Source organism: Thermobia domestica, chromosome 4 (assembly GCF_964235325.1).
Source record: "Thermobia domestica chromosome 4, izTheDome1.hap1.1, whole genome shotgun sequence".
In the NCBI taxonomy this organism is placed as follows: domain Eukaryota; kingdom Metazoa; phylum Arthropoda; class Insecta; order Zygentoma; family Lepismatidae; genus Thermobia; species Thermobia domestica.
This window is the reverse complement of record NC_137457.1, coordinates 142,273,620-142,289,186: the sequence shown is the minus strand read 5'-3', so window position 1 is coordinate 142,289,186 and position 15,567 is coordinate 142,273,620.

The window sequence follows — 15,567 nt, the reverse complement described above, 5'->3', positions numbered from 1 at the left end:
AAGTATGTTGACCTTTGACCTCGATGGAAACTATTTTGGAACTTGTGGTACCTGATGACCTATTACTCAATGTGGAAATAGCACCTGAGTATGTGGCTCCGTTTTCGAGATATTAGGTTTTAAGTATTTTGACCTTTGACCTCGATGACCACTATTCTGGAACTTGTGGTACCTGATGACCAATTGCTAAATGTGGAAACAGCACCTGAGTATGTGGCTCCGTTTTCGAGATATTAGGTTTTAAGTATTTTGACCTTTGACCTCGATGACCACTATTTTGGAACTTGTGGTACCTGATGACCAATTGCTAAATGTGGAAACAGCACCTCAATACGTTGCTTCGTTTTCGAGATATTAGGTTTTAAGTATTTTGACCTTTGACCTCGATTACCACTAATTTTGGGTCATTTAGTAGTTGATGACCAATTGCTAAATGTATGATATTCGTACTCAGCATGGTCGAAAACCCCCATATGCCGAGTTTCATCCAAATCGGTTCAAAGAGCGTATCGAATCGCTATGTTACATAGGTATTCATTGTCTTTGGTAAAATAGGGGTTGCAAAAGTAATTATAAAAGATAATGAATACACCCCTAAAATGGATGGATGTTGTGTTTATTATCTGCTCTGCTATGTGTTCATAGTCTCAGTGTAATTTCTACTATGTTAAAATAGGGGTTGGAAAATAAGCCATGTTCTGCTGTGTGTTCATAGTGTCAGTGTAATTTCTGTTATGTTAAAATAAGGGTTGAAAAATATGCTCATAAAAGGGAATGAATACACCCTTGTTATGTTACGTACTCTTATGTGTTATCTAATCTTCACTATGTTTCGTAGACTCTGTCTGATGTGCTATGTTAAAATAGGGGTTGGAAAACGAGTACACCCCTAAAATGCTGTGTGTTCATAATCTCAGTGTAATTTCTACTATGTTAAAATAGGGGTTGGAAAATAAGCCATGTTCTACTGTGTGTTCATAATCTCAGTGTCATTTCTGTTATGTTAAAATAGGGGTTGAAAAATATGCTCATAAAAGAGAACGAGTTCACCCCTAAAAATGGAGGCCTGCTATGTTATGTAGTCTTCTGCTCTTATATGTGTTCGTAATCTTATGTTACCTACTATGTTAAAATAGTGCTATGTGTTATCTGCTCTTCTATGTGTTATCTGCTATGTTCAGAATAGGGGTTGAAAAAGGGAACGAGTACACCCTTGCTATGTTATGTGTTCGTAATCTTATATGTTATCTGCTATGCTGTGTGTTACGTAGTGTTATGTGTTATCTTCTCTTTTATGTGTTCGTAATCTTATGTATTATCTCCTATGTTAAAATAGGGGTTGAAAAATATGCTCATAAAAGAGAACGAGTACACCCCTAAATTGGAGGTCATAAAAGGGAACGAATACACCCCCTAAAAAGTGCTCATAAAAGAAAATGAATACACCCTTGTTAGGTTACGTATCTGTTCTGCTGTATGTTCATAGGGGTTGAAAAATATGCTCATAAAAGGGAACGAGTTCATCCGTTAAAATGTGCTCGTAAAAGAGAACGAGTACACACCCTAAAAAGTGCTCATAAAAGGGAACAAATTCACCCCTAAAATGGAGGTCGTAAAAGAGCGTGGGTTGACGGTTCACGATGCTCGATTTCTCGTATATCCCATATGTCCCCCGGCATAGTGTGTCAGGCGGCACTGGGAAACTCGTTGTCTGCTTCAGCCGGGACCGAGAAAGTGGGTACAGGGTCAGTGGCGCAGAAGCCTTATGGCGCAGACGCCTTACATTCTCACTACTTATATAAATAATCTTACACAATTAATAAAAGAAGTTAAAAATGACTACTATAAAAAACAAATTACATTATGTAATAACAATGTTAGTAAATTATGGAAGGTAATAACAGATATTATAGATAAAAATGACAAAAAGTATGTAGAAATAAATGAACTAAGCACTAAAAATGGTCTAGTAACGTTTGAACGTGATCCAATGTTAATAGTTGAAGTTTTAATGAGCGTTTTTCCAGTATTGGCAAAAAAATAGTTAACAAAGAGATTGAATATAAAATAAATTTGAATTTGAATTCCCAAACTAAAGTAGTAAACTCTATATACTTCACTCCAATCACTGAACAGGAAATTGAACGCTTCATAAATGAATTATCACAAGAAACAACATCTGGTATAGACGGATTATCAGCAAGTGTATTGAAACATACGAAATCAAATATATTAAAACCTTTGCAGTATATCTTTAACCTAAGCTTAGAAACAGGTGTATTTCCCGATGATTTTAAGACTGCTGTAATAAAACCTATATATCGGGTGTTGCAAAATAAGTGTTACAACTCTTGGGAGGTGACTCCTGCCATTGAGACAAGAAAAAAAGTTATCTTCAACTTTCTGCTATCGGACATAGTTTCAGATCTACAAGGTGCCGAAAGCGTGGGAAAATGACTTTCGGACGCCAATATTTCGGAAACTGTCCAACATAAAGAGGGCGGGTAAAAAATTCACTGAAGAAGTCATACCTGCTCTATTGAATTTTGCATCTTTCACAATCCTACCGTGCACGCGCAAGGGATTCCTCAAAGGAACGTAGGGAGTCTGCCAAATGAAAATTGGTCTAAATGGATATGAATTGATAGGCTTTCTACCAGGTTACAATAATTCGTTTGTATTAAGTCGATATCTGGAACAAATACAAAATGGCGGACACCTTCATGCCCGTTGTGTGTGGTTGCATAATCGCCAGGTACGGATGCTGGCCAACAGTGACGTTCTGAGTATTAATTGTAGCGAATTTGTACTCAAATGCTCTAGAAAGACATCTGGAGTGTCGGTAGAGCATAACAGATGAAGCAGGGTGATTCACATGTGTGGAAACACTTAACGAAAAATGCCCAGAAATGTACTCATACTCAGTAAACGTGAGTTCAAAGCGTCGGAAATGTAAGGATTAGCGTCAAGAACATGAAAGCCATTGCTAATTCACCAATAATATTCCTTCAAACCGATGCAATATGATGTCCACGGTTGCATACCAATAAGGATGTAACAACTGAGGCCAAGTTCAAATTGTGCAATTGGACTCACAAAGAAACAGGGTAAACTAAATGAATGTCACTAGTGGGATCGCATGATCGATATTGAAATGTGGCCAATGTGTGTTGATATCAACATGTAGCTAATGGACAAATGCCAACATGTCGCACTACTGCTGGGACACCGTTTCACGAGCGAAAACTAGAAAAATAACGTTGTACATTCTGCTATTACATCTGGTGTACCTTTTGGCAGAACGTAACTAGAACACGATTGTATCAATGTCCCTCTTTGTTTGGGACATTGTCCCATAATCGACACATATAAAAATAAATCTGTTAATGCATGGTTCAAATTCTGATAGAGCGTGAAAATAACAAACTTGTATCATGTCCAACGTCTTCTGAGACATATGACGTACTCGAAATATAGGAAAATACCTCCACAAATTCGTATCTTACACACAGTGCACATGCCAAGACAAAGACGAAAATAAACCGATTTGGCACATTTAACACTACAGCTGGAACACCATACATATGGAAAATAAAACGACATGAGAAATAGGAAGAAACGTCTTAAAGCTCTGATTGTTTACAACTGTGCAGTAGGAGTAACAAAATGAAACACACAAGTATGTCGGGATGCTGTACAAGAGGGCTTGCCAAACAAAGTGGGTACTCCTCAAAGAAATGAATACAGAGAAAGTGAGGCTCCTTCGAACCTCAAGGCTAGAGCGCTCGCTTTTGCTCGCGTGGTCGCAGTTTCCAATCCTACTGGGAGCCCACGGCCTCAGATTCAAGTCACGAGTAGTTATATTCCTATTTTTTGCACGTGGGACGATGTCCCAGTAGTAGTGGGACATGTTGACATTTGTTCATTAACTACATGTTGATATCAACACACATTGGCCACATTTCAATATCGATTATGCGATCCCACTAGTGACATTCATTTAGTTTACCCTGTTTCTTTGTGAGTCCAATTGCAGAATTTGAACTTGTCCTCAGTTGTTACATCCTTACTGGTATGCAACCGTGGACATCATATTGCATCGGTTTGAAGGAATATTATTGGTGAATTAGCAATGGCTTTCATGTTCTTGACGCTAATAGTTACATTTCCGACGCTTTGAACTCACGTTTACTGAGTATGAGTACATTTCTGGGCATTTTTCGTTAAGTGTTTCCACACATGTGAATCACCCTGCTTCATCTGTTATGCTCTACCGACACTCCAGATGTCTTTCTAGAGCATTTGAGTACAAATTCGCTACAATTAATACTCAGAACGTCACTGTTGGCCAGCATCCGTACCTGGCGATTATGCAACCACACACAACGGGCATGAAGGTGTCCGCCATTTTGTATTTGTTCCAGATATCGACTTAATACAAACGAATTATTGTAACCTGGTTGAAAGCCTATCAATTCATATCCATTTAGACCAATTTTCATTTGGCAGATTATCCGGGACTCCCTACGTTCCTTTGGGGAATCCCTTGCGCGTGCACGGTAGGATTGTGAAACATGCAAAATTCAATAGAGCAGGTATGACTTCTTCAGTGAATTTTTTACCCGCCCTCTTTATGTTGGATAGTTTCCGAAATATTGGCGTCCGAAAGTCATTTTCCCACGCTTTCGGCACCTTGTAGATCTGAAACTATGTCCGATAGCAGAAAGTTGAAGAGAACTTTTTTTCTTGACTCAATGGCAGGAGTCACCTCCCAAGAGTTGTAACACTTATTTTGCAACACCTGATATAAAAAAGGCTCAAAGGCTGACCCTAATAACTATAGACCTATATCAATCCTCAGTAACTGTGCTAAACTGTTAGAAAAATGTATGAAGAGAAGATTAGTTAATTTTCTTGAACAAAATAAATTATTTTCTTCAAATCGATATGGATTTCAAAAAGATAAAAGTACATCAGATGCGGTATACAATTTAACAGAGATTGTTTGTAAAAATGTTGAAAAAGCTGAAAAAGTAATTGCAGTTTTCCTAGACCAGCTAAAGCATTCGACACAATACCACACAAAATTCTCTTAAATTAACTAGAAAGATGTAGAATAAGGGGTAAATCATTATCTTGGTTTAACAGTTATTTGAAAGACAGAAAACAGGCCGTCCAAATAAGTAATTTTCAAAGCAATTGTTTATATGTAAAACAAGGAGCCCCTGAAGGAACTGTATTAGGCCCAATATTATTTTTAATTTAAATAAATGATTTGTGTAATTTAAAAATGGATGGGCATATACAATCATTTGCTGATGACACCTCACTCATATTTACTGGTAAAACATGGACAGATGTATTAAAAAAAAAAGAAAAAAAACTGAAGCAGAACTGAAGAAAGTAAAACAATGGCTTGATAATCATCAGTTAGTATTAAATGCTGAAAAAAACAGGTATATAACGTTTTCACCAACTTTAACAAGACAGTCAAAAACATTGAAATTGAATTATTGTCAAAATACTGAAAAATGTAACTGTAGTCTTCTTATTAGTGAAAATAAAGTAAAATACATAGGTATATTTATTGATAAGCATCTAAACTGGTCTTCTCACATTACACATATCGCCACAATACTAAGAAAATTATTATATAAATTTGTTCAATTACGAAACATTGTAAGCATAAAAATATTACGAACTGTATATTATGCTCTTGTAAATAGTATACTTACATATGGTATATTAATTTGGGGTGCTGCTTACCCTACTCGTGTAAAACCTTTGATTGTTCAGCAAAATAATATTGTAAGAGTATGTTTAAAAAAGGGACTTGAAAGTAGACTAGATAGACTCTATGGCAAATTTTTACTTTGACTCCAACTGTGACTTCAACCGATTCATGTGATCCGGTTCCCGGAGCAGTTTAGGAATCATTCCTAAACTGCTCCCGGAACCGGATCACATGAATCAATTACAATTATTAACACAGTGAAAGTAATGTACGATGTTAAGAATTATACTATAAGTACAAGGGCCACAATGTTACTATACGATGTTAAGAATTATACTATAAGTACAAGGGCCACAATGTTACTATACGAAGTTAAGAATTATACTATAAGTACAAGGGCCACAATGTTACTAAACATCAATTCAGGTGAAGCGGTGACTATGAATTTTGAGATCTAAATGGGGGGCTACCGCCCCCCAACCCCCCCCGCTCAAGTACCATAAAAACATCCAAAATAATAATAAATAATCACACCACTACTATAAAGCTAAGATAGGAAGGGAAAAATTAAAAAAAAAACACTCGTCTCTAATCATAAATCAGTGCATGACAAAGAAAAAAAATTACATCTCAACAAGACAATAGGACAAGCAGCAGCAAACCAAATACTTTGCCTAATACTCAAATGCAAAACAAATCAAGAATAAAAATAATATGAATTAAAAAAAGAAAACACTCACCATTTCGCCATAGGAGAAATCTCATGAATAATGAACTCATAACTGCTGATTCCACACACGAAATAATAAGATACCAAGAACACATGCACAATACTCAACATTACTGAAAAATGTTCCTTTCCGCACACACGTCGTTTTATTAAACCGAGCACACTTGCTATTATTACAAACAAGAAACCAATAAACGTCCACTTTTAGAATACGTCGAAAATATCTTCAGTTTAGACCACAACTATGATAGGTTTTCTCTAACTCAATTCAACCAATTCAATTACGCGCTCCCGCATGCCACAAACAGCAGCACACACATACATGCACACAGAACATGTGACTACTAACCAACTACCATATGACTACACAGACACCTAGTGGGAAAAATATGAACTAAGCCCTCACACCAAAGGCACGAACAGTTCTAACAAGTGACTCACGCACAAACACTTCCAGGAAGTAACTGAACCTATAAGAACCGATTAAAGTCACAGTTGCAGTCAAAGTAAAGACTTACCGACTCTATGACCAATTCTCAGTATTACCACTTTCAAAATTATATTTGCAGAAGGTATTAATATATGTTAAAAAGAACAGAAACAAATGGGAAAACATAAAACATACGTATATAACGAGAAATGTGACAAACAAAAATTTAGAAATTAAAACAACGAATAAATCTATAACTCAATACCAAACATATTACAGAGCTCCGAAGATCTATAATGAACTCCCACTCCGAATCAAAGATGAAAGTAATTTCAAAACATAAAAGGTTAATTTTACACTGGTTAAAAGAATTAAAAATTGTTTAAAAAACTATTGTTAGCTAAAAGTAAGAATAAACCTCATATGTTACGATAAGAAAATAAATAAAACACGAGAATCAGGCTCACACACAAGCATTTGCTTATGTGAGCCATTTTCTATTTTAAATTTTCGTTTATGCAACAATGAACAATGAGCTAGAAAGAAAACAATGTGGAGGGCTCGTCTAAACGGTAATCCTCCACATTGTTATAATTGTTGAAAAATGCTGTCAATCCTTTGTGCAGAAATGTGCAACACAAATTTTCATTTGTGCAACAATGAACAGTGAGCTAGGTAAAAACAAAGTAGGGTCTATCTAAACGGTAGCCCCTCCTTGGAAAATTGGTTGAAAATGCTGTCAATCGTTTGTGGAAAAGTATGCAACAGAAATTTTCGTTTGTGCCAAACGAACAATGATCTAGAGTGAAAGCAAAGTAGGGGCTATCCACACGGTAGCCCCCACCTTGGAAAATTGGTCGAAAATGGTGACAAACGTTTGGGAATTGTCTGTGCAAAAATGTGCAACACAAATTTTCGTTTCTGCAACAACGAACAATGTGCTAGGGCGAAAAAAGGTTGGGGCTATCTAAACGCTTGCCCCCACCTTCTCAAAATTTGTCAAAAATGGTGTCAATCATTTGTTAATTGTTTATGCAGAAATGTGTCACACAAATTTTCGTTTGTGCAACAATGAACAATGAGCTAGCGTGAAAATAAAGTGAGGGCTGTCTAAACAGTAGCCCCTCCACCTTGTCAAAATTGGTTGCAAATGGTGTCAATCGTTTGTGCAGAAATGTGGAACACGAATTTTCGTTTCTGTACTAACGAACAATGAGCAAGAACGAAAACAAAGTGGGGACTATCTAAACCGTAGACCCCCACCTTCTCAAAATTGGTCAAAAGGGGTGTCAATTGTTTGTTAATTGTTTGTGCAGAAATGTGCTACTAAAGTTTTCGTTTGAGCAACAATGAACAACCAGCTTGAGCGAAGTGGAGCTGTCTAAAAAGTACCCCAGCTTCTCAAAATTGGTTGCAAATGGTGTCAATCGTTTGTGCAGAAACGTGCAACACGAATTTTCGTTTATGCACTAACGAACAATAAGCTAGAACGAAAACAAAGTAGGGGAAGTCTAAATGGTGTCACCACTTGGGGACTATCTAAACCGTAGACCCCCACCTTCTCAAAATTGGTCAAAAAGGGTGTCAATTGTTTGTCAATCGTTTGTGCAGAAATGTGCAACACAAATTTTCGTTTGAGGAACAATGAACAGTGAGCTAGAACCAAAAAAATGTGGATGGCTGTCTAAACGTTAGCCTCCCCACTTTCTCGAAATTGGCCGAAAATGTTGTTAAAGTTTGGGCATCGTTTGTGCAGGAATATGCAACACAAATTTTCGTTCGTGCAACAATGAACAATGTGCTAGGGCGAAAAATGTGGGGGGTTACCTGAAAGCTTGCCTCCCCCCACCTTGTCAAAATTGGTGAGAAATGGTATCAATCATATGGGCATCGTTTCTGCAGAAATGTGCAACACAAATTCTTGTTTGTGCAACAACGAACAATGAGCTAGAAGGAAAACAAAGTAAGGGCCTGTCTAAACGGTAGCCCAACCTTCTCGAAATTGGTCTAAAATTGTCTTAGTCGTTGGTTCTTCGTTTGTGCTTAAATGTGCAACTCAAATTTTCGTATCTGCCACAACGAACAATGAGCTAGAGAAAAAACAAGCTAAGGGCTTGTCTAAATGGTAGCCCCCAACCTTCTCAAAATTGATCCAAAATGGTGTCAATCGTTTGTGCAGAAATATGCAACACAAATTTTCGTTTGTGCTACAACGAACAATGAGCCAGAGTGAAAACGAAGTAAGTGGCTGTCTAAACGTTAGCCTTCCCACTTTGTTTAAATTAGCCGAAAATTGTGTCAAAAGATTGTTCATCGTTTGTGCTGAAATGTGAAACACAAATTTTCGTTTGTGCAACAATGAACAATGAGCTAGACCAAAACAATGTGGGGGATTTCTAAACGTTCGCCCCCCCACCTTGTAAAAATTGGTCGAAAATACTGTCAATCGTTTGTGCATCGTTTGTACAGAAATATACAACACAAATTTACGTTTGTGCATCAACGAACAATTTGGTAGAACGAAAACAAAATGGGTGGCTGTCTAAACTTTAGCCTCCCCACTTTCTCTAACTTTGTTGGAAATGGTGTCAAAAGTTTGGGCATCGTAAGTGCTGAAATGTGCAACCCAAATTTTCGTTTGTGCAACACTGGACAATGAGCTAGAGCGAAAAGAAAGTAGGGGCTATCTAAACGGTGTCCCCAGCTTGTCAAAATTGGTCTGTCCACTTTTTCCTGCGCTATTACGGTAATATTTACTTTTTCGTAGGGTGCCTAGGCCCAAACACTGTTTTTCCGCACAAATTAAAACAAGTTTCATTTATTGTTTTGCAGATTGTCTCTATATGAAGTTGCGTTCCAATTATCCATACTGTTTAGTAACTTCTGACGTACACTTATTCTCACTTTTTATATTTCATAATCGACGGTTTAGAAGGTCCGTGCCACTGCCACTCAACCGCATTTCTGCAGGAAAATATCTCATTTGAAGTCTACAATATCTGTACACAGTGTCATTCAATTCGGTGCATTTCTTCTTGCTTTTTGAGCCTCAAATTTCAAAATTCTGCGTAGGGCTTTTGCCCCTAAAAACGTTTTTCTGCAGAAAAAAAAGAAACGTATTCGTTTATTTTTTTTGTATATAGTCCATACACAAAGTTTCGTTGCAATTCTTCACGTTCTTTACACACATCTGACATATTGTTACTAGCACGTTTGATATTTCATATCAAAGGTTTGGAAGGGTTCGTGCCTGACCCAACCGCTTTTCCAAGAAAATACGAAACAATTCCCTCATTTTATGTTTACAATATCTGTGCACAATTTCATTCACTTCGGTTCATTTCTTGCTTTTGAGGCATCAAGTTTCAAAATTTTGGGTGGGGCTTTTACCCTCTAAAATCATTTTTCTGCAGAAAATAAAAAAACACGTATTCGTTTATTTTATGTGTAGTACTCTCCTGCCAAATTTGATCAAAATCGGAGTGTTACACTTGGGAAGTGTTCCTTATAAAAATAGAATGCAAAAGCTTTCGACTGGCACTATTTTCAGATGAATGTGAAATGTTAAAAGACCATATATAACTCCTTTTTACCTATATGAATTTGCATTGTTTCATGAACAATTTTTGCTAAACGTTTCTGCAGAATCAGCGCACATTTGAATCACATTTGGAATCATTATTAAGTATTTTGGGAAAACATTATTTGCTACAAACCCAAGCTTGTTATCTTGTAGATCATTATAAATCATTTTACACACACAGAAAAAAATGCAAATTTCTACGCACATGGTTAGCAACATTTACAACCGATTGTAACAAGATAGAGACCATTGGCGCCGACTTGTCAAAATTATGGGGGGGTCGGATCACTTAAATGAATTACTCACTCATTTTCTTTTTAATAATGATAATAATCATCATAATGGTATGTTTATTATTATTATTATTATTATTATTATTATTAATAATAATAATAATAATAATAATAATAATAATAATAACTTCACTCTCGCCTGGCATCATTTGCTTACGACTTAAGAGAGGCCCGGATAATTTCATCAGAATCTCCTCTTTTGTTTTTACCTCTGTTTTATTGTCCTTTTTGAACTTCAACATTTGAGTGGTAGTTGTATTACGCTTTTTTGTTAGCCTGGAACCTAAACTCGTAGGCGAGATTTTTTAAAATCTTACGTTGGTTCATTATGTACTTAATTCATTTTTCTTTTAATTATAAACCACAAAATACACATACATACATAGTATGGGTCACACAACATAATTGAGATATTCACAAACAAAAATGTTTTCTTCCACTTGTCGAGTTCTTTGAAGTTAAGATTACTACTTTAATGTTGAATTTTGTTTTAATTCTTACTGGTTTCACACTGGCTGTATATCACCTGTGTGCTTAGTTTCTCTATCGTGCATTCGATTTTCACCTGATTTTCAAAGTACACTGACTTATCAAAACTCATGGAATACTCACAAAATATCTGGTCGGGTCCCTGTGGCCCCTGGCCTTGCAGAGCGCAGCGACACGACGTGCAACTGAATTTACAAGTCCGTGGCTGCTTCACAGAGGCAGTTGACACTCCACATTTGGCATAGCGGCAGACAATTGCGACATTTTCGTGCGTCGAGAATCTAATGCACGGGACCTGAGTTCAACCGCATTCCAGATAAGCTCGATGGGGCTTATATTACGATTCTGGAAAGACCAGTTAAGTCGTGAATTTTCCTATATGCTCTTCGAACGATTCAAGGACGCCATTAGAGAGATATGATGGCGTAGACCTTTCCACAGGCACTTCCCACAAAGTCACACACAACTGGAGCCGTCATGGAGCACTTCAGAGGGCACGAGCACACATGGTGTTCACCCGTGGATCACTTACCTCCTGTCCCATGAGTTTTGATAAGTCATTGTATATTAATTTTGAACTCTTGTTTACACTAACCGTAATATATTAGAATTTAACTTAGTGTATTTTTTCAGAAACACGTAATGATCATTCATGAAGTTCCTTTGTTCAAAGTTTTGTTCCATCAACAGACAAAAGTATTGTAGGTCTACTGTACAGAGAATACAATGCAGCACAGAATGAAATTCTATACAAGTAGACCCTACATGAAAAGCAGTAACTTCGATAAAATAATAATAAATTCTTAAAATGGAACACCGATAGCGGATCACTGGAGTAGAGGAAGAGATTTAGAGAACTAAATATCATACAATTCGATGTTGCTCAAAATTCGTGTTCACGACCTGGAATGGTTCCCAATTGATTAAATAGCATACTGGTATAATTGTCATATTTAGTAATTTCATTATAGAAACGCTTTGTTAGTAAAAATTGTAATAATTCTTATTCAACATTAGCATACATTAATAACTGCTGTGTTTTCCCGTCTATGATCTCTCCCAAACGTTTATGTTATAGCAGTATTAAGTTCCACAAAGTTGATGGTCTAAATACTGTATAACATCTAGAATGCGTATTTAAAGTTAAGTTAATGCTCAGTACAATTCATAGTGAACTTTATAAATGAAAAGAAATAATAAATTAGATCCTGTTAAGCAAAGTTATTTCGGAAGCTCTACACCCACATCCTTAAGATTGGGGGAGCTCAGCCCCCACATCATAAATATTTTTGCGCTCGATCACCCCAAGCCCCATGGGATTGGCGCCTATAGTAAAGACCTTTCTAAGTAGCAGCCACAATTATTTTCTAGCTCATTGCTCATTCTTGTACAAAGAAAATTTGTATTGAACATTTCTGCATAACGATGCATATACAACTGACACTATTTACGTCTGATTTTAACAAGGGTGGGGCTACAGTTTTAACACCCACTCTTACAGTTTGAACACAGTTGTAGACAGTTCCCCACATTGTTTTTGTTCTAGGTCGTTGTTCATTGCTGTACAAACGACAATTTGTGTTGCACACTTCTGTATAAACGATGCCCAAATGTTTAACCCATTTTCAACTAATTTTGACAAGGTGTAGGGCTACCGTTATGACATTATCCCACTTTGTTTTGGTTCTAAGTCATTGTTTACTATTGAAAAAAACATTTATGTTGCCCATTTCTGCATAATCGATGCCCAAACGTTTTACAACATTTACGACTAATTTTGACAAGGTAGTGTTACCGTTTAGACAGCCGCCCAGCTTGTTTTGGTTCTAGATCATTAATCATTGTTACACAAACGAAAATTTGTATTGCACATATTTGCAAAAACGATGCACAAAAGATTGAACCCATTTCCGACCAATATTGACAAGGTTGAGTGCTACCGTTTTGACAGCACCCACTATGTTTTTGTTCTACCACATTATTCACTGTTGCATAAACAAATCTTGTTTTGGACTTTTTGCACAAATCAGGCAGAAAAATATGACACCATTTTCGGCCAATTTAAACTAAGTGGGGAGGCTAACGTTTAAACAGCCACCCACTTTGTCTTGGTTCTAGCTCATTATTCATTGTTCAAACGAACATTTATGTTGCATATTTCTGCACAAACGCTACACAAACGTTTGACACAATTTTCAACCAATTTTGACAAGGTTGGGGCTACCATTTAGACAGGACCACCACTTTCTTTTCGCTCTAGCTCATTGTTCATTGTTGCACAAACTAAAATTTGTATTGCACATTTCTGCACAAACGACGACCAAACCTTTAATACCATTTTCGACCATTTTTGACAAGGTGGGGGGCTTCCGTTTAACAGCATCCACTGTGTTTTCGCTCTAGCTCATTGTTCATTGGTGCACAAACCATAATTTGTGTTGCACATTTCTGAACAAACGGATCACAAACGATTAACATTTTCGACCAAATTTGACAAGGTGAGGGGGCTACCGTTTAGATAGCCCCCACTTTCTTTTCGCTCTATCTGATTGTTCATTGTTGCACAAACGAAAATTTAAGTTGAACACTTCTGCACAAGCGATTCACAAACGATTGACACCATTTTCGACCAATTTTGACAAGGTGGGGGAGCCACGGTTTAGGTATCCTCCACTTTGTTTTCGCTGTAACTCATTGTTCATTGTTGCACAAACAACAATTTGTGTTGCACATTTCTGCACAAACGATTGACACCATTTGTAACCAGTTTTGACAAGGTGGGGGCTACCGTTTAGTCAGCCCCCCACTTTGTTTTCGTTCTAGTTCATTGTTCGTTGTTACACAAACTAAAATTTCTGTAGCACATTTCTGCACAAACGATTGACACCATTTTCGGCCAATTTTGAGAAGGCGGGGGGTACAGTTTACTTAGCCCCCACTTTGTTTTCGCGCTAGCTCATTGTTCATTGTTGCACAAAACAAAATTTTGTGTTGCACATTTCTGCACAAACAATTCACAAATGATTTACACCATTTTCGACCAATTTTGACACGTTGGGGCTACCGTTGAGACAGCACCCTCCTTTTTTAGCCCTAGTACATTGTTCATTGTTGCACAAACTATAATTTGTGTTGTGCATTTCTACACAAACGATGCCCAAACTTTCGACATAATTTCGACGTATTTAGAGAAAGTGGAGAGGCTAACATTTGTGCCTGTTAAATTTTCTGTGACTGTTAAATTATTTTAAAACTTTCACTAGTACTTCCTATTTTCTCTATATAAGAACAACCATTCGTTGCACTACGAAAACCCTTAACTTTTATACAATTTGTATTTCGGATTTCCATTCCAATTATAACCAGTGGAGCAGGTCCGGATATCATGCGTGGAAGTAGATTCACAGCATTTAACAATCATACTCATAGTCATACAGATTCCAAATCTGGGTGCCAAAAAATTAATGTTTATTTCAAGTACCAGGATACATAAAACTATATTACAGCTGTCTGCTTTTAAACGATCCGGATTGTAGGATTCACCAATTATCTCACCACTTTACTTCCTACAGTCAGTACATATATTATTTCAAGGCAACGACGTATTTCCACATGACTGCGAAGCTTTATAAACAATGGCTAAGAATACATATAAAACATCCTTAACATCCATCTCTTGTTAGTACATAGGCTGTAATATTAGCTTTCTAAATTCCGGAAAATCCATATTATTTAATAAACTAATTTATTTCGTAAGATGTGTTTGTGGAATATCATTGAGATATATGATAATTTAGCATTGAGAATCATCTGGGATACGGAGTAGACGGGGCTAGGCTCTTAGCAACTCATATTATCATATATCTCAATGATATTCCACAAACACATCTTACCATATATATATTAATTTGCCGCACAAAAGAATATAATTGTCAATATTTTATGGCAGTTCGATTAAATAGCTCTTAAAATTACTTTAAACGTCAAATTAATTCCGTTTTACATTATTAACTTTCACTCTTTATTTTGGTATATCCATCAATCGGTCAATAACTAGAAAAAGATAAAAAATGCATGTATACAGAATTTAAAGCACTTTCCGCCCAGTGATTCATTTAGGAGTTCAGGAAACAATAATTCAAAGACTCGTTTTAATAAAAATTGTTTTGTAAATTAATAGTAACGTATTAAAATTAGTAAAAATAAGCTTAAAATTAAACGAACAAGAATTTAGAATAAAATAAAACAATCAATAATCACAATGTGAAACAAAACAAATAAGATTTGAAACGATCGGTTTTCAGATCG